Genomic DNA, 21,046 nt, shown 5'->3' with positions numbered 1-21,046 from the left:
CCCAGCCCCTAACTAGAGGAATGAGGAGTATATTTTGTCTCTTTGCCCCAAAAAATCATGGTGCTAAGATGAAATTTGAGAAAGACAAGTACAAAGAAAAAATAAATCCTGCAGTCTCCTGAGATCTAGTAATAATTCTTCTGCTAATTAACCAGGATATTCTGATTTCTTAGGGTCATTTGTCTTAATCAAGCAGGAAGAGTTTTTTTTGAAGGATAACAACAGTATGTATTTTTTTTTTTAGGATCTTATTTATTTGAGAGAGAGAAAAAAGAGTGTGAGCGGGGAGAATAGTAGAGGGAGAGGGAGAAGCTGACTTTCCCCTGAGCAGGCAGCCTTACTCAGGGCTTTGTCCCAGGATCCCAGGATCATGACCTGAGCCAAAGGCAGACCCTTAACCAACTGTGCCACCCAGGCATCCCAAGAGCATGTACTTTAAAAAGATATTTTCTAGTGTTCTTTTGAATTCTAAAATCATTGATTAACATTGCTCTAGTTTTTATATAGAAAAGAAAAACATCTTCCATATCTAAAGTATTTTTGTGTACAAACTGGGAAGAAACAGATGGTCACAATGATTATTTAAGTATTTACAGTGGACTAAGCATTCACCCAAGTGCTCTGCACATTTAAACCTCACAAAACCCCTATAATGTAGGTACTTCTCATTGCTCCCATTTCATCATTAAAATGTTGAGACAAAGACAGGGTACATAATGTACTCAAGATCTCTTAGACAGTAAGGAACAGAGGTAGGGCATGATTTCCGGTAGCTTATTTCATAGTCCATACTTTAAACCTCTGTAATATACTCTGAAGTCAAAATTGTTCATTATCTTGATGGCAGTCAACATGATGCAAAATTATATCAGCAATGCAAGACAATGTTGCAGAAAGAGTTCACGCCCAGATGATAGGCTAAATTGAGTTTGAATCGCCACATTGCCACCATCACTAGGCTTCCAGTTTTACTTAGTAAGAGTTCAGTCTATCTATTTCCCTCACGTCCCCATAACACCCAGAATGTATCTGTTGAGTGAATGAATTATTTACTGGGGAGGGGGGTGTTGAGCCAGCCTTACAAATATTATATTGTCTGATTCCAAAGCCTAAGAGATTTATTTTTCCAGAATTACCTTGCAGAATAAATGAATGCAGATCAGACCAAAGCTAAGCATTCTTCAGGCTGTGTAAACAAGTAGTTTGATATTCAAAGGTAGACACACTGCATCTAACAAAGTGTATGGCCTCTCTGAGTCTCCACTTAACTCTCCATGAATTTGAGATCATGTTGTCACACGTGCTTGTGAGAATTCAAAGCAATAACTGTCAAGCACCTAGCACACTGCCTGGCATAATGTAGACATACAATAATGGGCTACTTCTCAAATGTCTTTCTAAAAAAAAAAAAATGTCAACTGAAACAGTAGTATCTGTAGCCTGTGTCGGTCATCTTTTTTGAATCATAACGTTTCTTTGTTCTAAGGAAACACCCACTGAACACCTGGGCAAGGGCCTATGTTTCCCCCCATGAAGAATTTTTAAGACAACTTACATCAAAAATATACTCAAGGTGAAATGAATATGAGTGTGAGAATGACGTCTTGCAGGAAAAAATGCAAAAAACAAAAAACAGCCCACAATCTGGGCATACTTAGAACACAGTGATTTCTAATTATTTGCGACTTGTCCCCTTATGAGTGTCTCCTAAAGTTGAAGTTTTTGTTACTTTTCCATTTAGATCTTGAGGAGTGAATTTCCCAGCGGATGTAACGCGTGATGATTTGGCTCCTCAACCCCCGTTAGTATTGATGGAGCACAACAGGATGCTTAAAATAAACAGGGTCCCCTTGGCCTCCATAAATGCCTCCACACTTAGCAAATAAGTAGCACGTTTTAGCTTGGAATCACAGGCATGAAACGGCTTGTTGTCAAGTTTCTACAGCACTCAAAGGACCATTCAGAAACTTATTATTTCTCTGTCTTGGGCCTCTTGAGGCAGTGTCCTTTCTACCATATTAAGCCTGCAAGGCTATGGGTTCTCATGATTCCATTGTGAGTACCCTCCATGTGATCTTTGCATCCTTTATGGGGGCTTTCACTGCTAAGGGTTATTAGGAGCTCTACCTTTACCCTCTTCCCTGAATGTGCTCTCCAGCATTATGTAGCTGGCACAGCCAAAGAGCTGCCTTTCCTGGGCTACACTGCATGGATTTCCTTAGCTTCAAAAGCAAAAAGCTGACTTCTGATTCTGGCTGGGAGGGAGTGACAGGCACCAGATTACCCTCCTATCTGAAACAACAGTAACACCAGCAAGAAGCACAAAATATACGGGGCATTGACTTTCAAGACACTGGAAATCAGGCACTGAAAGATAGTAATCCCTGAGAGATGGAAAACCAAATGAGGTTAGCCCTACAATTGCTCCAGCTAACCGTCTGGAGAGAGATCCCAAGCACAGTGCAGGGAGTGAGTAATCAGGGAGGCAGAGCCCAAAGGACTCCCTAAATCAAGCAGCTAAGAGATCAGGGAAATGGAAGCAGAGTTCCCAGAACAGAATACCAGGGAGGAGAATACCTGCCCAGAGAGAGAACTCCAGAGACCAACAGAGGACTGCTTTGAGTATTTCGGGTAGTCAGTACATGAATAGGATGAAATTCTCAAAGTCTGGGGAAAGAATCATGCAGAGGATTGGAGTCAACAGTGTCCAGCACTCATAAAGGACCAGGTATAGTGTATTTTCCTATCTATCAGCCATTTGAGAAAAACTAAGATTCTTGAGCCACTGAATCAAGTACTCTTAAGTACCTTGCCTTAGTGGGGGGGGGGTGCTCACCATTTAACACTGCATTGATCTCACCTAACAAATCTTAAAAGTAAGATCCAAAAGAACTGAATTTGTAGACAAAAACTATCCCACCAAAAAACAACAATAACAAAAACAAACAAACAAAAAAATCCGAAAACAAAAACAAAAACAAAACAAGCAAAAAAACCCCAAATGAACAACAAAAACATGTAAGCCAAGAACACTTCACTGGTGAACTTCACCAAATATTTAAGAAAGAATTAATATCAATTATACACAAATTCTTCTAGGAAATTAAAGCGAAGAGAAAAATCCCAATTTATCCCATGAGTCCAGCATTATCTTGACACCAAAACTGTAAAAGGACATTAAAAAAATAAAACTGCGGAACAATACCCCTCATGAACATATATGCAAATCTTCTAGACAAAATTTCAGTAAATTAAATTCAGTAACATATAAAAAGGATACATCAGGGCCATGCAAGTTTTATTCCAGGAAAACAAGTTCGGTATAATATTAAAAAAAAAATCAATGTAATCCACAATATTAATAAACTAAAATAAGAAAAGCATATTATCCCAAAAAATAAGGAGAAAAGCATTTGACAAAGCTTAACATCCATTCCTGCTTAAAAGGGAAAAATCTCAGCAAATTAAGAAAACTTTCTCTATCTGATAAAAAGCATCTGTGAAAAACCTTTGGTTATCAGGATATATTAAAGTATAAGACACAATGTTTCTCTTGTAAAATCAAAGACAAGGATGTTTATTTACATGATTTCTATTCAACCTTGTACTGGAGGTTCTACCCAATGCAATAAGGCAAGAACAAGAAATAAAAGCCATTGGAATCAAAAAAAGGAGAAGTAAAACTTATTTGCAGATGATGTAATTGCCATTATAGAATATCTGATGAAATCTATAAAAAAGCTATTATAACTAATGAGTGTAGAAACGTTGCAGGATGAAATATTCCATGCAAAATCAGTTGCATTCCCATATGCTGCCAATAAATGACTGAAATTTAAATTAAAAAATAATACCATTCAAAAATGTTTTGACAATTTATTTATTTATTTTCTTTTAAAAAGATTTTAATCGTTTGAGAGAGAGAGAGATGGAGAGAAGAGCATGAGCAGGGGGGAGAGAAGGAGGGAGAGGGAGAAGTAGGCTTCCCACTGAGAAGGGACCCCCCCTAATGTGGGGTTCAATCCCAGGACCCTGAGATCATGACCTAAGCTGAAGGCAGACACTTAACTAACTGAGCCACACAAGTGCCCCCAAATTGTTAACAATTTAAATACTTAGGGCTAGCCCTGTCAAAGTATACCCAAGACCTGTGCATTGAGGATTATAAAACATAGCTGAAATAAATTAAAGAAGACCTAGATAAATAGAAACATGTACTGAGTCAGTCACAGACATAACTTTAAAGATTACAATTTTCTCAAAATTAATGTAGATTAATATAATCCCCAAATATTGCTAGTTCTTTTTAGCAGTAATTGACAAACTGATTTTAAAATCTACATGGAGATGCAAAACAGACCAAATTACCAAACAATTTTGAGGAAGAAAAAGTTGAGGGCTTAACGTCACCTGATTTGAAGACCTGTTACAAAGTTACAGAAAGCAAAACAGTGTAGTACTAGTACAAGGAAAGGAAAAATAGATCAATGGAACAAAACAGAGTCCAGAAATTGACCCACAGTTATAAAAGCTGCCTTTTTTGTTTTTGTTTTGTTTTGTTTTTGTACAAAAGTGCTAAAACAACTCAATGGAGAAAAGATACAATCTTTTCTACAAATGGTGCTGAAACAATAAGATATCTATAGCTTTCAAAAAATTCAATCCATTCTTTGCACTGTATACAAAAATAACTCAAAATGTATCAAACACCTAAATGTAAAATCTTTTTTTTTAAAAAAAAGCATAAGGAAAAAACCTTTCTGACCTTGGGTTAGGTGATGATTTCTGAGATGTGATACCAGAACACAATCTATAAAAGAAAAAAAACGACACATTGGGCTTCAGCAAAATTTAAAATTTCTCCTCTTTTAAGGGCACTGTGGGGGAAATGAAAAGATAAGCCATAGACTGAGAAAAAGTATTTCAAATCATATATCTGCTAAAGAACTTAGATCCAGAATATATAAAGAACTTCCACATTCAAAAGTAAGAAATAAAGCAACTCAGTAAAAACAGATTTGAACAACTATAATACCAAAGAATATATACAGTTAGCAAATAAGCATACAAAAAGATGTTGAGCTTTATTAGTCATTAGAGAAATTCAAATGAAAACCACAATGAGATACCACTACCTCCTTATTAAGATGAGTATAATTCTAATTATTTCATTAATAGTTAACCAGACACTTACTATATAGTCGACCAATTCTACTCCTAGTTATTTACTCAAGGGAAATAAGAGCAGGGCACCTGGGTGGCTTAGTCAGTTAAGAGTCTGCCTTTGGTTCTGGTCATGATCCTAGGTTTCTGGGGTCGAGCCCTGCATTGGGCTCCTGCTCAGAGGAAAGCCTGCTTCTCCCTGTCCCTCTGCCTGCCGCTATGCCTACTTGTGCGCGCTCTCTCTCTCTCTGCCAATAAAAAAAAAAAAATTTTTTTTAAAAAGAGAGAAATAAAACCAAGGACCATATGAAGTCTTGTTTATTCTTACAATGAAACACTACTCAATAATCAAAAAGTATGAATTGATAAATGCAACAACATGCATAGAATCTCAAAATAATTATGGTGAGTAAAGTCATACAAAAGCAAATATGTACTGTGTGAATCAAAATATATAGAACTCTAGAAAATGCAAATTAATTTATGGGGACAGAAAGAAGATCAGTGGTTGCATCTGTGGGGAGGTGGTTAACAGGAAGGAGGGTATATGGTAACTAGACATCAACGAAACTCACAAACAAACAGACACATTAAAAACAATCAATTGGGGGCGCCTGGGTGGCTCAGTGGGTTAAGCCTCTGCCTTCCGCTCAGGTCATGATCTCAGGGTCCTGGGATCGAGTCCCGCATCGGGCTCTCTGCTCAGCAGGGAGCCTGCTTCCCTCTCTCTCTCTCTGCCTGCCTCTCCATCTACTTGTGATTTCTCTCCGTCAAATAAATAAATAAAATCTTAAAAAAAAAATCAATTGTCACGCTTAAATATGTGCAGTTTATCGCATATCAATTACACCTCATAAAGTGGTTAAATGTACATAAAAATAGCAAATAATGATTGGTGGAGGAAATAGCCTGAAGTGTTAAAATAAATCTTCCTGCCTATTTGTCCTATTCACCTTCGATCTAGGTTTTTCCTAAACTCTGCCAACTGACTTTCTTTTGGGAAATATTGCTGGATTTACTACAGAAGGAATTTATGCTTTCCCCAATGCAATTTTGGTGTACGTGGGAAAAGGAATTCTTAACAGTCTCCATCTTTGCACTGCCTCTTCCCTATGAACCTGTCCTTTAAATAAAATTGCATTCACTGCTGACATAATATGCACGGTACTTCTAATAGCTCCTGTGGTGAGTTGAATTACATCATGTTCAAGTCCTAACCCCAAATACCTGTTTATGTGATGTTATTTGGATATAGGACTTTTTCAGAAGGAATCAAATTAAGACTTAGTGTTCTATTTTATTGCTTTCCTACAAAATCCATATGTTGAAGTCAGAACACTTACTGCCTCAGAGTGTGACTTTATTGAGAGATAGGGCCTATAAAGAGGCGATGAAGTTAAAATGAAGTTTTAGTGTGGACCCAAATACAATAGGATTGTGTCCTAATGAGAAGAAATTTGGACACACACACATATACCAGGGGTGTGCTCGGATAGGAAAGGCCATGAGCACACAGGAGGGAGGTGGTCATCTCCAAGCCAAGGAGAGGCGTGTCGGAAGGAAACAGCCTCCTTGCAACCTCTGATCTTTGATCATACTGGATTAGAGTGGTCCCTACCCACAATGACCAGTATCTTCATATAAGAAAGGAGAGGGAGATTTAGAGAGACACACTAGAGAGGAGAACACATCTGAAGACAGACAAAGATACTGGAGTGATACAGTGATATGTGCATAAGCCAAGGAACACCAAAGATGACAGGCAACCACCAGAAGGCAGCAGGAAGATTGGAACAGAGGCCCCCCTCAAAGTCTCCAGAAGAAACCAACCCTCTCAGCACCTTTATTTTAGACTTCCAGCCTCCAGAGCTGTGAGAAAATAAATTTCTGTTGTGTTAAGTCCCCCAGTTTGTGATAATTTGTTATAGCAGCCACAGAAAACTAATACAGCCTCCAAAACACCTTTCTTTCTTTTAGTACTAGAAACCAATTCTTGATATTTGCAAATCATATATCTGATAAAAGGTTGCTATCCAAAATATATAAATAACTTACACAACTCAATTACAAAAACAAAACAAAACAAACAAAGAAACCCAGACAATCCAATTTAAAAAAATGGGCAGAGGATCTGAATAGACATTTTTCCAAAGAACACATACAGGTGGCCAACAGACGCATTAAAAAGATGCTCGACATCACTAAGCATCAGGGAAATGCAAATCAAAACCACAATGAAATATCACCTTACACTTGTCAGAATGTCTATTTTTAGAAAGATAAGAAATAACAAATGTTGGCAAGGATCTGGGAAAAGGGAACCCTCAGGCGTTATTGGTGGGATGCAAACTGGAAAAGAGTAGAGTGGTTCCTCAAAAAATTAAAAATCAAACTACGACAGGACCCATCAATTCCACTACTAGGTATCTCTTTGAAGAAAATGAAAACACTATTTTAAAAATATACATGCATCCTTAAATCCATTGCAGCGTTATTTATAATAGCCAAGACATGGAAACAATATACTCATTGATAGATGAACGGAATACGACTACTCAGCCATAAAAAAAATAATGAAACCTTGCCATTTGCAACAAGGTGGATGCACCTTGAGCATATTATACCACGTAAAATCATTCAGAAATAAGACAAATACCACATGATTCCACTTACCTGTGGAATCTGAAAAATGAAACAAAGAAAGAAAACAAAATGAAACCCACATTTGTAAGTACAGAGAAAAGATTGGTGGTCAGAGGGAGGGGGATTAAGAGAATTAAGGGTGAAATGGGAAATGGGTAAGGAAGACCAAAAAGTACAAACTTTCAGTTGTAAAATATTAAGTCATAAAGATGCAATGTACAGCATGAGGAATATGGTCAATAATTTTGTATTAACCTTCTATGGTAACAGGTGGTAACTAGACATCATGGTGATCATTTTGCAATGGACACAGATGCCCAATCATGTTTTACATTTGAAGACAATATAATATTGCATGCCAATATATAATATTATATTATACTTCAATTAAAAAGAAAGAAACTATATCTCCCTATTTCTTATTTTAGTTGGGCAACTGCTATATGCTTACAGACTACATTTCCCAGTCTTCATACAGTAGTTATGGTCATGTGACTAAGTTTGAGCCGATGGCATATAAGCAAAAGAAATGTACATTGCTTGCTCTATTTCTCCCTCCTCTTTACTAACTGGGAATTGGTGAAAATTGGAAAAATCATGGAGACCAAGTGTTGGAGATGACAGAGCAGCTGTGGGGCCTTAGCCTACTTACTTCTGAAATGTCAAGTGAGAGAGAAATAGAATCCTGTCTTAGTTCAGGCATTGTATTTGAGAGTGGTCTGGTCCCTAGTTAATGACCACATATTTCATAATTACCCTTTCATCTGTCTTATGCCATTAGCTCCTAGAAGCTAGCATTTGTTGTGCATTTCCCTGAACCACATGGCATAATTTCATGTATAAACAGATCTTGCTTCTTTGATCATTGAAAACATTTATAAAACAAATATGGTTCTAGGACTGATTCAGCTAGTGAAATTAAGGAGCTGGATTCAATAAATGTCAATGAGCATAAATCCAGGGAAATAGCACCACTCAGACCACGATGCCTTGTGTCTCAGCCACAGGAAATGGCAAAGGCTGGGGAAGATGGACAAGAGCAATGTTGTATCAAATGTGTCACAGACATCATAGGGTGACAATGCACTAGAGCGCACTAGGGAAGGGCAACGCTCTATGAAAATATAAGCCATGTGCCCTACATCTGTGCTATTCCTAATTGTGGCAGTTACTTCTTCCGTATTATGACACGTTTGAATTCCTTCTACAGTGAGGGGAGTGGGCCTGGGTAAGACTTGGAAGCACAAAGAGAAGAGGGTATGTTTGCCTACCTGTACCTACCTGTAGTATACACTTTCCTGGGGAGAAAAGAGAAAATACTCAGGAAGAGAGAATTTTTTTTTTAAAGACTAGTTCTCTAAAAGATAGAAAATAATGAATTGGGCCTAGGAAGTTAAAAAAAATCACTCCAGACACAATTGTTCCTGGTGGCAGGAAGTGTTAATGAGGCATTTAACATTTGGACTTCACTTAATAGCTGAGGCTAAGTTGAGACAGACTAGGCTGAACCATGTAGATAGGAGGAGGACAATAAAGTAAATGGTTAGAAACAGAACTTTATCACAGCTAAGTGGCAACAATACCCTTTTGTGCTTAGCCGGATTGTTATCTTTTCTCTCTCTCTCTTTCACTTGCGTGTATGGCATTGTGTAGTTTATATTTAGAACATGTACTCAACTATTTTCTATTTTGTTGCTCTAAAAACTTCCATTTCTTTATAATTATACACCCGGGGTGCAGCATGACATTCTTGTTTTCCCATACAAAGACTGACTAAATTCTTAGCCTTGTACTGTCCTAAAGAGGTGTCAGAATGGCCTGGAAGCCTTATAAGCCACAGGCGCTGGCCCTGCCCCCAGAATTTCGGATTCACTGAGTCTGGAGCCGGGCCATAAAATTTGCATTTCTTATAAACTCCCAGATGCTGTTGATGGTGCTGGTCTGGGGATTAGCCTTTGAGAACCACTGGATTAGTGGATTAAGGGAAATAGGCTGAATCTTATGTTTGGGTAGATGGTGGCATGACACTGAGTATATTATATGGTGTTATATGGTCTATTCAACAAGACATCCTGAGCATTTTCCTAGGTCATTGAGTCATTTCTGGAAACAGGAGTAATTGTAGAATAGTTGTATGTGGATAGGAGTGATCCAGGAAAAGAAGAAGATTGATGATATGGGAGAAAGAGCTGAAAACTGTCTCTGGGTTAGTGAAAGGAGATGGCTTCTGTACGCCAGCGATGAGTTGGTTCAGACTTTCTGTCTCCACTTGCCTTCCTCTCTGTCACTCTTTTTGCCCCCACCACACTGACACTGTTCTTGTCAAGATCACTAATGGCCTCCACAATGGTTGACCTTGGGAAGATCATTCCTAATGACTTCCACATTGCATCCAGTGCTGAGTCCTCACGACACTTGACATAGCAGCATTTCATATCACTGATCATTTTTTCTTTACAGCACGCTTTCCTCCCTTGTCCTCCAGGACATACTCTCCTTTTTTGTTTTTGCTTTTTCCTCCTATCCCAAAGATTACTCCCTCTTCACCCCCTTTCCTGGTTCCTCTGCCTCCCCTACTCTTCCAAGGTGGGATTCCTAAGGCTCACACTCTGGGTAGCTGCTCTTTTGCTTCTGTACTCTCTTTTGTGATATCACCCAAGTTTACAGCTTCAGATGTAATGTATATGCTGATCACTCCCAAATGTGTCAATCCTGAGAGACTTCTGCCTTGAACTGCATGCAGACTCATGTTACCAACTCTCTGTTCAACCATTCTACGTGAATGGTTAACAAATGCCTCAAAGTTCAACATGTTAACTTCCTTAACCAACATTTTCCATCTACGTTAATGGCAACGTCATTATTTCAGATGCTTGGGCCAAAAACTTTTAGGTCAACTTGACTCCTGTCTTTCACTTACAGCTGTCAACTTACCCTTTAGGAAATCCTACTTCATTTTCCTTCAGAATAAGCTCTGCCTCTGTCCTACCACCTCACTGCTTTAACTACCATCCCTTTTCTTGGATTCTTGGAAAGAGTCTCCCTGTTTCTACTCTGGCCACTGAAATCTAAACACAATAGAGAAAAAGGAACAATTTTTTGAAACACGTCATTTCATGCTACTCCTCTGCTCAGAAGTTGCCAATTGATTTTCATTCACATAGAATAAAATCAGAAGTCCTTACAGTGGCCTACAAAACCCAACGCTTAGGTAGGCACCTCTCTTGCCTCCTCTCTGCCCTACGTCTGTCTTCATCGCCTCCCATCCTACCCCCTATTCCACCCTGGCTCCCCACAGTTCTCAAACACATTGGACAAGCTCCCATTCATACCGTTTGCAGTCTCTTTTCAGCTGCGCAATCCTTATTTAAATTATTTTATTTTTAAAAAGATTTTATTTATGTATTTGAGAGAAAGTGAGAGAGAGAGAGAGAAGGAGCAGGAGCAGGGTCAGGGACAGAGGGAGAGAGAGAAGCAGTCTCCGAGCTGATCAGGGAGCCCAACCTGGGGCTTGATCTTGGGACTCTGGGGCAGGCACTTAACTGAGCAACCCAGGAGCCCCTGAAATTCTTTCTTCCCCCCTGAGATGTCCACAAAGCTTACTCCATCATTACCTTCATTTTTTTGTTCAAATAATACCTTCGAAGTGAGGCCAACCACGATAATACACTGCCACCTCGATCTTTGTCATTCCCCATCACCTACTCATCTGTATTTTTCTTCTTAGCACTTACTGTCTTCCAGCATTTGCTATAACTTATTTATATTATACTTTTTATCTATTTTCCTCTCCACAGAAATATAAGATCCCAAGGGCAGGGTGTTTTGTTGTTTGGCTCACTAATGCATTCCCAAGGTTTAAAACCATTTTCAAAACACAGGCAGTCCTCAGTAGATTTTTGATGAATAAATGAAACATGTGACTTCATAGTTTTCATCATATTTACTGCATATAACCATTCTTTTAAGGCTGAGCAGTTAGGTTGTTTCTACTCTTATTGTTTTATAGAACTGCAAAAAATAGCCTTTCATAAAAACCTTGTATTAGTAATATTTTAACCACCCCAGGATATAATCCTATAAATGGCAACACCAAGTAAAATGGCATAGGTATTTTAATACCTTCATTGCGTGCAGCCAAACTGCTTTTCAGCTTCTCTCTCCAATAGTAGTGTTCGAGGATACCCACTGCTAAGAGAGTTAACATTTTTCTAACCTTTGCCAGTTTGTGAGGCAAAAAGAAGCACATCTAAACTGTTATTAATTTGAATTTACTTGATGAAAAGCGATCAGAGGTTTTTGTTTTATTTCTTGATCATTAACATATTTTAACTAGCTTTTCAGTCTTTGCTTATTTTTCTATTGAAATATTTATGTTTTTCTTATTGATATTTGTAGTTCATCATGTAGTAAAGACAGAAGAGTTTGCTGTGTTAAAAATATTTACCCACTTTGTTTCCTTTTACATTTCTGTTTGACATACAGAAAGATTTAATTTTAATGTTACTGAACGTATTAGTCTTTCCTCCTTATTATGTCATTGTGTTTGCACACAGACAGGTATTCTCCATCCAGTTAAATCCGTGAGATTTACTCATATTTGCTTCCAGTTTTAATGATTTTGTATTTTACTTGCTGCTCTGTAGTCTAATTATAATTTATCTTGGAGTTGGGCTTTATATAGATTTTTCACTATTAGAAAAATCTACACTACTTATTGAATACCCCTTTCTTACCTGATTTCTGAAATTGTCATATTCATGCAAAAAATTTTACATTTTTTAACAGTATTGCTGGATAATCAATTATGTTACATGTATCATTCTATTGATTCTCATGCCAGAACCCCACAGTTTATATTACTATAGTTTTTTTTAAATGATTTCAAATAGGCAGAACTATGGTGGTTTCCCATAGTCCTGGTCTGCTAAACCTTGTGATCAGGCTTTTTCTGCCCCGGCATTCCTCGTGGTACTGCCAAAGTTGGCAGGTCCAGGTAACCCACTAATGCTCCTTGAACCTTAGCTCTGGTCACTGCAAGAGGGAGGATTCTGTTTCGGGTCCCATGAAACTGAAACAGTCAGAGAGACAGTTGTTGGCCAGCTACCACCCCCAGGGAACTTCCCAGGTAGCAGACTGAAACAAACCCCCAGCCTTCCTGTGACCATTCCTTCAAGGACGGATGAGGCAACTCTTTTACCAAATACATAGAAACAAACACTGGAAGTCAGGCAAAATGAGAAAACAGAGGAATATATTCCAAGTGAAAGAACAAGATAAAACTCTGGGGGAGGGGAAGGAAATTTAATGAAACAGAAATAAGTACTCTATCTGATAAAGAGTTCACAAGAATGGCCATTAAGGTCTTCACCAGTCTCAGGAGAGGAATGGATCAACACAGAGAGAACATCAACACAGGGACAGAAAATGTAAGAAAGTACCAAAGAAAACACAGAGCTGAAGAATGCAATAATTGAACTGAAAAATGCCCTGGAGGATTCCATAGCAGACTACATGAAGCACAAGAAAGGATCGGTGACCTGGAACACAGAACAATGGAATTAAGCCAAAAAGAGGGGAAAAAAATAAAGAAAAAGAAAGGAGAAATTAAAATTAATAAATAATCATGACAAGTGAAGATAGTTTAAGGGACAACATCAATTGGAACAACCTTCACAGTACAGATGTGACATAGATGTGATAAGCAAAGGCTATACCAAGAAATGAAGATAAGCATTATGTAGCAATGAAGGGGTCAATCCAGCAAGAGGACATAACATTTGTAAATATTTATGCACCCAACTTAGAAGCACTAAATACATAAAACAAATATTAGCAGACCTAAAGTAAAAAATGGACAGCAATACAATAATAGTAGGGGACTTTAATACCCAGCTTACATCAAAGCTTAGATCATCTGGAAAGCAAATGGATAAGGAAACATCAACCTTAAACAAAACATTAGGCCATGTGGACTTGATAGATATATGTAAGAGAGAACATTCTATCCAAAACCAGCAGAATATACATTCTTCTCGAGTGCATATGGAACATTCCCCAGGACAGATCATGTGGTAGGCCACAAAACAAATATCAATAAATTTAAGAAAACTGAAATCATATCAGCATCTTTTCAGGCCACAGTAGTATAAAGCTGGGAATCACACACACACACACACACACACACACAGGAGAAATAACAAATATGTGGAAAGTAAACAACACACCACTGAATAACCATGGGTCAACAAGAAACAAAGGAGAAAATAAAAAATATCCGGTGACAATTGACAATACAACATGCTAAAATCTTTGGGATGCAGCAATGCAGGCCTTCCTCAAGAAACAAGAAATTCTCAAATAAACAATTTAACTTTAAACCTAAAAGGATTAGAAAAAGAGGGGAGAAAGTGAAGCCTCAAAATTAGTAGAAGGAAGGAAATAATAAAGAGCAGAGAGGAAGTAAATGAAATAGAGACTAAAAACATGGTAGAAAAGATCAATGAAACTAACAGTTGGTTATTTGAAATGATAAACCTTTAGAGAAAAAAACAGAGATGGTTCAAATATATAAAATCAAGAATAAAAGAGGGGAAGTTAACACTGATACTAAAAAATACAAAGATTGTAAGAGACTACTTTGAAACGATTATACACCAAACAACAATATTTCAAGGCTGGGTCATGAAAAAATAAAATCAATGTAGACTTATTATCAGCAAGTAGATTGAATCAGTAATCAAAACTTCCCAAAAACAGAAGTTCAGGACCAGATGGCTTCATTGGTGAACTTCACCAAATATTCAAACAATATTTAATGCCTTTTGTTCTCAAACTCTCCCCAAAAAAATTGAAGAAGAGGAAATGCTTCCAAACTCATTTTATGAGGTCAGTGTTACTCTGATACTGAAACCAGACAAGGAAGCCACGAAAAAAGAATATATATGTATATATATATATATACATATATATATATATGCCAAAGAAGATGAACACAGATGCAGAAATCCCCAACAAAATATTAGCAGACTGAATTCAACACTGCATTAAAATGTTCATATGCCATGATTAAGTGGTCTTTATTCCAGGGATGCCGGAATAATTCAACATCAGCAAATCTATCAACATGATATACCACATTCATAAACAGAAGGGTAAAAATCATAGGATCATCTTCACAGCTGCAGAAAAAGGAGTTGACAAAATTCTACACCCATGTATGATAAAAAACTCTGAGTGAAGCAGGAACAGAGGGAAGGCACCTCATCGTAATAAAGGGCATACATGCCAAGCCCATCGCTAACATCATACTCAGTGATGAGGAGCCAAAAGCTTTTTTCTAAGATCATAACAAAGATGTTCACTCTCACCATTTTTATTTAATTTAGTTTTGGAAATCCTAACCAGAACAATTGGGCAAGAAAAAGAAACAAAAGGCACTGAATTTGAAAAGAAGGAAATAAAACCTCCACTGCTTGTGAAAAACGTGAGTTTATACGGAGAAAATTTTAAAGACCCCACCAAAAAAACTGTTAGAACTAGTTTGTATGAAACCACAAGAATTCCTGAGTAGCCAAAGCAATCTTGACAAAGAACAAAAAAGCTGGAGGCATCATGCTTAATCTCAAGCTGTACTACAAAGCTATAGAATCAAAACAGTATGGTATTGATATAGAAACAGAAAGATCAATAGAACAGAATGGAAATCCCAGAAATAAATCTATGCACATATGATCAATTAAATTGCAACAAAGGAGGCAAGAATATACAATGGAGAAAGGACTATCTATTTAATAAATGGTGTTGGGAAAAGTAGACAGTCACATGAAAAGGAATAAAACTGGAACACTTTCTTATATCATGTAAAAATTAACTCAAAATTGATCAGAGTTGAGTCTAAGACTAGAAATCATAAAACTCCTAGAAGAAAACATAGGTGGTAAATTTCTTGACATTGCCCTTGGCAATATATTTCTGAATCTGACTCCAAAGGCAATGCCAACAGAAGCAAAAGTGAATAAATGAAATACATCAAATTTAAAAGCTTCTGCACAGCAAAAAAAAAAAATTATATATATATATATATAATAAAAAGGCAATCTACTGAATGGAAGAAAGTATTTGTAAATGTTGTCTCTGATAAGGGGCTAATATCCAAAATATATAAGGAACTCAAACAACTCAATGACTAAACAGACAAATCAATTAATAAAATTGTAACTAAAAGTGGGCAAAGAACTTGAATAGACATTTTATCAAAAAATACATGTCAATGGCCAAAAAACACATGAAAAAATTCTATGCATCCATAATCACCAGGGTAATGCAAATCAAAACCACAATGGGATATCATCCCACACCTGTCAGAATGGCTATTATCCAAAATACAGGAAACTGTTGGTGAGGATTTGGAGAAAGGGGAACTTTTGTGCACTAATGGTGGAAATGTAAATTGGTGCAAAAGCTGTGGAAAACAGTATAGAGGTCCTCAAAAAATTAAAAGTATTTCTACTTCTGCGTAGTTATCTGAAGAAAATAAAAACACTAATTTTAAAATGTATATATATATATATATATATATATATATACCTTTATGTTCATTGAAGCATTATTCACAATAGCCAAAATATGGAAGCAACCTAAGTGTCCATGGATACATGAATAAAGAAGATGTAATGTGGATATATACACATTGTATATATACATATATAATGGAATACACACACATGTGTGTATATGTATGCATGTATGTATGAATATATATATATGAATACTATTCAACCATAGAAAAGAATAAAATCTTGCCATGCAAAACAACATAGATGGTCCTTGAAGGTATTATGCTAAGTTAATTAAGCCAGGCAGAGAAGGACAAATACCATGTGATTTCACTTACATGCAGAACCTAAAAAAAATCCAAACAAGCAAACAAAACAAAACAAAAAAAATAGATACAGAGAGCAGAGAGGGGGCTGGGGAGTAGAGGAAATGGGAGCAGGGGGTCAAGTGGTACAAATATCAAGTCATAAAATAAAGAAGTCATGGGGATGTAAAGGGTAGCATGGTGACTGCAGTCAATGATATCATAACGCATAGTGTGAAGATTCACATGGTGACTGGGGAAACTAGCCCTAATGTGGAGATCATTTTGCAGTGTGTACAAATATTAAATCATGCTGGACACCAGAAATTGTTATAATGTTATATGTCAATTATACTTCAATTAAAAAAAAAAAAAAAACCATACAGGGCTGTTTGCCCTGCCCTCCATTCATTCGATTTTTCTGTTGCAGTTTTCTTGGTTAGAGCTAAAAATGAACATTATTCTCCCCTAACAGCTAGACCAACAAGATGAAACAAAACGTTTAGTATTTCCTTGGAATTGCCTTAAAACTAGAAAATCTCTTAGGAAAAACTGACATCTTAATAGTATTCAGTCCTTTTGACAGAAACAGTTTGTTGTTCCTTTTTTTTTTTTTTTTTGGTTTGTTTTGTTTGCCATTTGATCAGACTGTGTCAACACTCTTCCCTTGCTTTGGAATTGGAAGGCCCAGGTTCTAACGCCAGCTCCATCACATGGTCACTGCATGACCTCAGACAAGATACTTTACTTTCTAAATCTATAAATTCATCTGTGAAATGGAGTTATACATTATCTACTGATTAGAAGGTTTTAAAGACTGAATAGGAAAATTATGTTAAAAGCCCTTTGTGAGGTTTGAAGTGGCGGGGGGGTGGGAGGTTGGGGTACCAGGTGGTGGGTATTATAGAGGGCACAGCTTGCATGGAGCACTGGGTGTGGTGAAAAAATAGGTGAAAAAATAATGAATACTGTTTTTCTGAAAATAAATAAATTGGAAAAAAAAAAGCCCTTTGTGTGGAATTAAATAAGTGCTCACTAAATACTGGCTTTCGAAAATAGCACATTTTTATTGGTAGCACATTTATTGGTAGTTTTTCAAGAAAGGGAGGAAAAGTCATTAGAGAAGCAGGGACAGATAATTTGGGGGCTCAAAGAAAACATGTCCCGGTGAGGGAGAGATCAGAAATGTGATGTTGGAGTTAACAAGCATCTGCTTCTTAAGTAATCTTCAGATGCTTCAGTTGGGTGAGGAGTTAAAAAACAGCCCTGGGTGAGGAAGTAAGTCTTGGCTACTTATAAGCATCTGAGGGAGGCCACAGGGACCCATGGGAAAGAGAGCTAGGTCTTCCCTACCAGGGCCAGCCTCAGAGGTGTGTGCCCCGTGCAGTCCTATAGGATGCCAAACTCAGAGGGCCTTGGGTTTGGCTTGTGCTCTGCTGCTGCCATCCTGAAATGCTTTTTTTGACTAAGAGGTCCGCATCTTCATTCTGCACTGGGCCCCGCAGACAATGTAGCTGTCCTATTTCTACCCCTTCCATGCCTTGCCTAGCCTTCCGCTTGAGGGGGTGAGGACAGCCCTGTGTTTAAGACATTTTCCCCACGGGCCCAGCTGACATACCATTAAGTTGGGAAATGAAAAGGCACTAAGCCCTGTATTTGTTCTGAAGAGGGAAAAAGAGCTAGAGAATGTACTTTTTTTTCAGGAATGTGTATATTGAACATTGGTGTACAGTTAAAATATAGATCATAATTCACAAGCTAACTCCATACTCAACTTTAACCCCCCGCCCCAAAAAAAAGATATAAAGTGAGAGAAATGGGTATGTCAGAGGCACAATTCTTGTTCATGATTCTGAACCTACACTTCATGGCAACACTGACAAATCTCCTGAGTGGCTGGCTCCCTCTTTCCTTCCCATCCAGCAGGCCCAGATGATTCTCTGGCAACAAACTGTTTTCTTCTTAGAAGTGGATGAGAGTGTAGAGCAGCAGTGATTGGAGGAAAGAGGAAGAACATTTACGGAGTGTCTATCACATGCTAAGTGTTAAGCGAGGAGCTTTGAATAGAGTTTCTCATTTATTCCTCACAACGGCCCTGTGGGTGGGTAGTATTATATCCATTTTACAGATAAACAAACTGAGCTCACTGAATTAACCAATTCCATCGAGTCACACATAAAGTAAGTGGCAAGAAAAGGATATAAACCCAGGTCGCTCTGCCACCAAATCACTTGTTCTTTTTAGTGGAATATACTGTCCACCAACTGGAAACTGAGACAGATGAAGAAATATCCCATTACTGTATTCCAAGCACTGTTCTAAATGTATTACATGTTTTAACTCATTTAATTCTCACATTGAGACAGGCTCAGAAAGTTTAAGTAAATTCCATAAGGACTTGTAGCTGTTAAGTGTCAGAACCAGGATTCAAACCTAAATAGTCTATCTTCAAAGCCAAAACTCTAAGCAAACCCATAATGCTACTTTTTCTTAAAAAAAAAAAAAAATAAACGGGGCGGTTAGGGGAAGGACAAACTTGGTGATTGAATATAGATTGAACATGGAAAAGTTTTAGGGTAAATTCTAGGTTTTATGTTTGAGTACCTAGTGGGAATGTTCTGATGGTATCATTTAGTAAAATGTGAAATACAGAAAAAATGTGGTGCAGATTTCAGGGCAATGACTGTGACATCGTGTTTAGATATGCTGGGTTTGGGGTGCATGGAAGGCACCCACAAAGATGCTATACAACATTAGTACCTTCCTTCCAGGGTTGTTGTGGAGACTGAATGAGTTCATATGTGCAGAGTGCTTAGAATGGTACCCAGCGGAGTAAGTGCTAGGTAAGTGTTTGCTGCTATTACGGCCCAGCACACAACTGGGTCATTGCCAGACTAAGAAGATTATTATGACCCAGTAAGCAATTGGGTCAAATGGAGCTAAGAAGAGAAATTTTGTCCTGAGATATAAACACTGGTGTTCTGGACTTACAGATGATAACAGAAGTTACGGACGAAGAGGAGATCTCTTAAGGAGAAAAGATAGGAGAAAAGAAGAAATCCTTAGAAAGAATGCATCTTGATAGACATACAAATCATCTGAGGTACTGAGTAAAGGCTTGTCATTTGGAACTCACTGAAGTTAAGAAAAAAAAAAGGGAAATGTTTATATATGCAATAAAACATTGAGTCTCTGGCCAAGAAAGACCATTCCTTAGATAGTAACCCATACAATCAGAAATAACAAGTGAGATAACTTTAAATCAAACTCCTAGAGAGACGGGACCACAGCTAGCCAAACTGCTCCGTTCCACCACAAGAGTTTGTGCCCAGCATTAACAACCACTGGGGATTTCCCAGCTCCTCAGTTAGCTTCCAACCCAAATGTGGTCTCCCAGCTCTATGTGGTGAAGAGTCCTGGTCTTCAAGATCTATGAGCACAAACGCACACACACAGAACCCCCCCCCACACACACACACGTATGCCTAAGCTCAGTCATTGATTTCTGCTTCCACCAGTGATCCTGGAGGATTCCACCCGGCACCCCACCCCGCCCCTCCTAATCTCTAGGGCTCAATATGAGCTTCCTGAAAGAAGCATTTTGTGCCATTCACCTGGGCTGGGTGCTTTCCTATGGCTCCTTACTCTTGCCTCTTATCACAATGCTTATCCACTAACTCTTGGAACTTCCTACTTTCCTATTTGACTGCAAGGTTTTTTTCCAGAGATTTTTGTTTTCATAGCCTCAGCCCTAGCATAATGCTTGGCTATTGTATGTGTTCAAGGACTCTGGTTTTAAAACTTTATTCCTTGAAAGTGCCTTTTTAATTTCAGCATCTTCTGCATAGTCCAACCCCACTTCTGTTCCTAGATAAGACTGAGACTCTGTGAGGATTCAGTGCCCTCCTTGTTTAACATGGGAGATTTTTTTTTTTAGTCCATTTTGTAGAGATAAAATTTACAAATATTTCCCTACATATATTTTAAGTGTACCAGCTGATAAATTTTAGCAACTATATATACTTGCATAACCACCAGGTAATGAAGGTACAGATCATTCTCAACATCCCAAGAGGTCCCCCTATGAGTTTCCCTCTGTGGTCCTAAATACCATACTATAGGCTGGAAATCTTGATGTGTAGAAATATGTAAACAGGTTTGATGAAGGAAAAGAATGACCACTGATCAGAATGACCGCTGCCATATAGGAAGTGGAATACTTCCTGGCTTGGCAGCAAATTAAAGGCAAAGAGAAAGATACCTCAAGTGGAAATCATGTTGGCAAAATCAGGAAGGCAGGAAGTTGAACTGGGGGTCATTTGTTCGGAGCAGAGCTTTGGGGTGCAAGCGATGAGAAGGGAAATGGAACCGGTAGAA

The 21,046-nt window shown here is 37.9% G+C and overlaps 1 protein-coding gene across 3 annotated transcripts in view; it reads right to left on the bottom strand.

Annotated features, from left to right (window-relative positions):
• Positions 1 to 21,046, bottom strand: part of NTM (neurotrimin) — a 943,101-nt gene that overhangs the window by 599,567 nt on the left and 322,488 nt on the right. The window contains exon 1 of one of the 3 annotated variants that reach the window (XM_044258226.1): positions 4,766 to 4,818. The exons of the other annotated variants lie outside the window; for them this stretch is intronic. The gene's annotated coding sequence lies outside the window, so the exon portion shown is untranslated. Of the gene's footprint in view, positions 1 to 4,765; positions 4,819 to 21,046 lie in introns of those variants that run through there. 3 annotated transcript variants of the gene reach the window in all.

Source organism: Neovison vison, chromosome 7, assembly GCF_020171115.1.
Source record: "Neovison vison isolate M4711 chromosome 7, ASM_NN_V1, whole genome shotgun sequence".
Taxonomy (NCBI): Eukaryota; Metazoa; Chordata; class Mammalia; order Carnivora; family Mustelidae; genus Neogale; species Neogale vison.
This window is presented reverse-complemented; position numbering and strand designations above follow the sequence as displayed.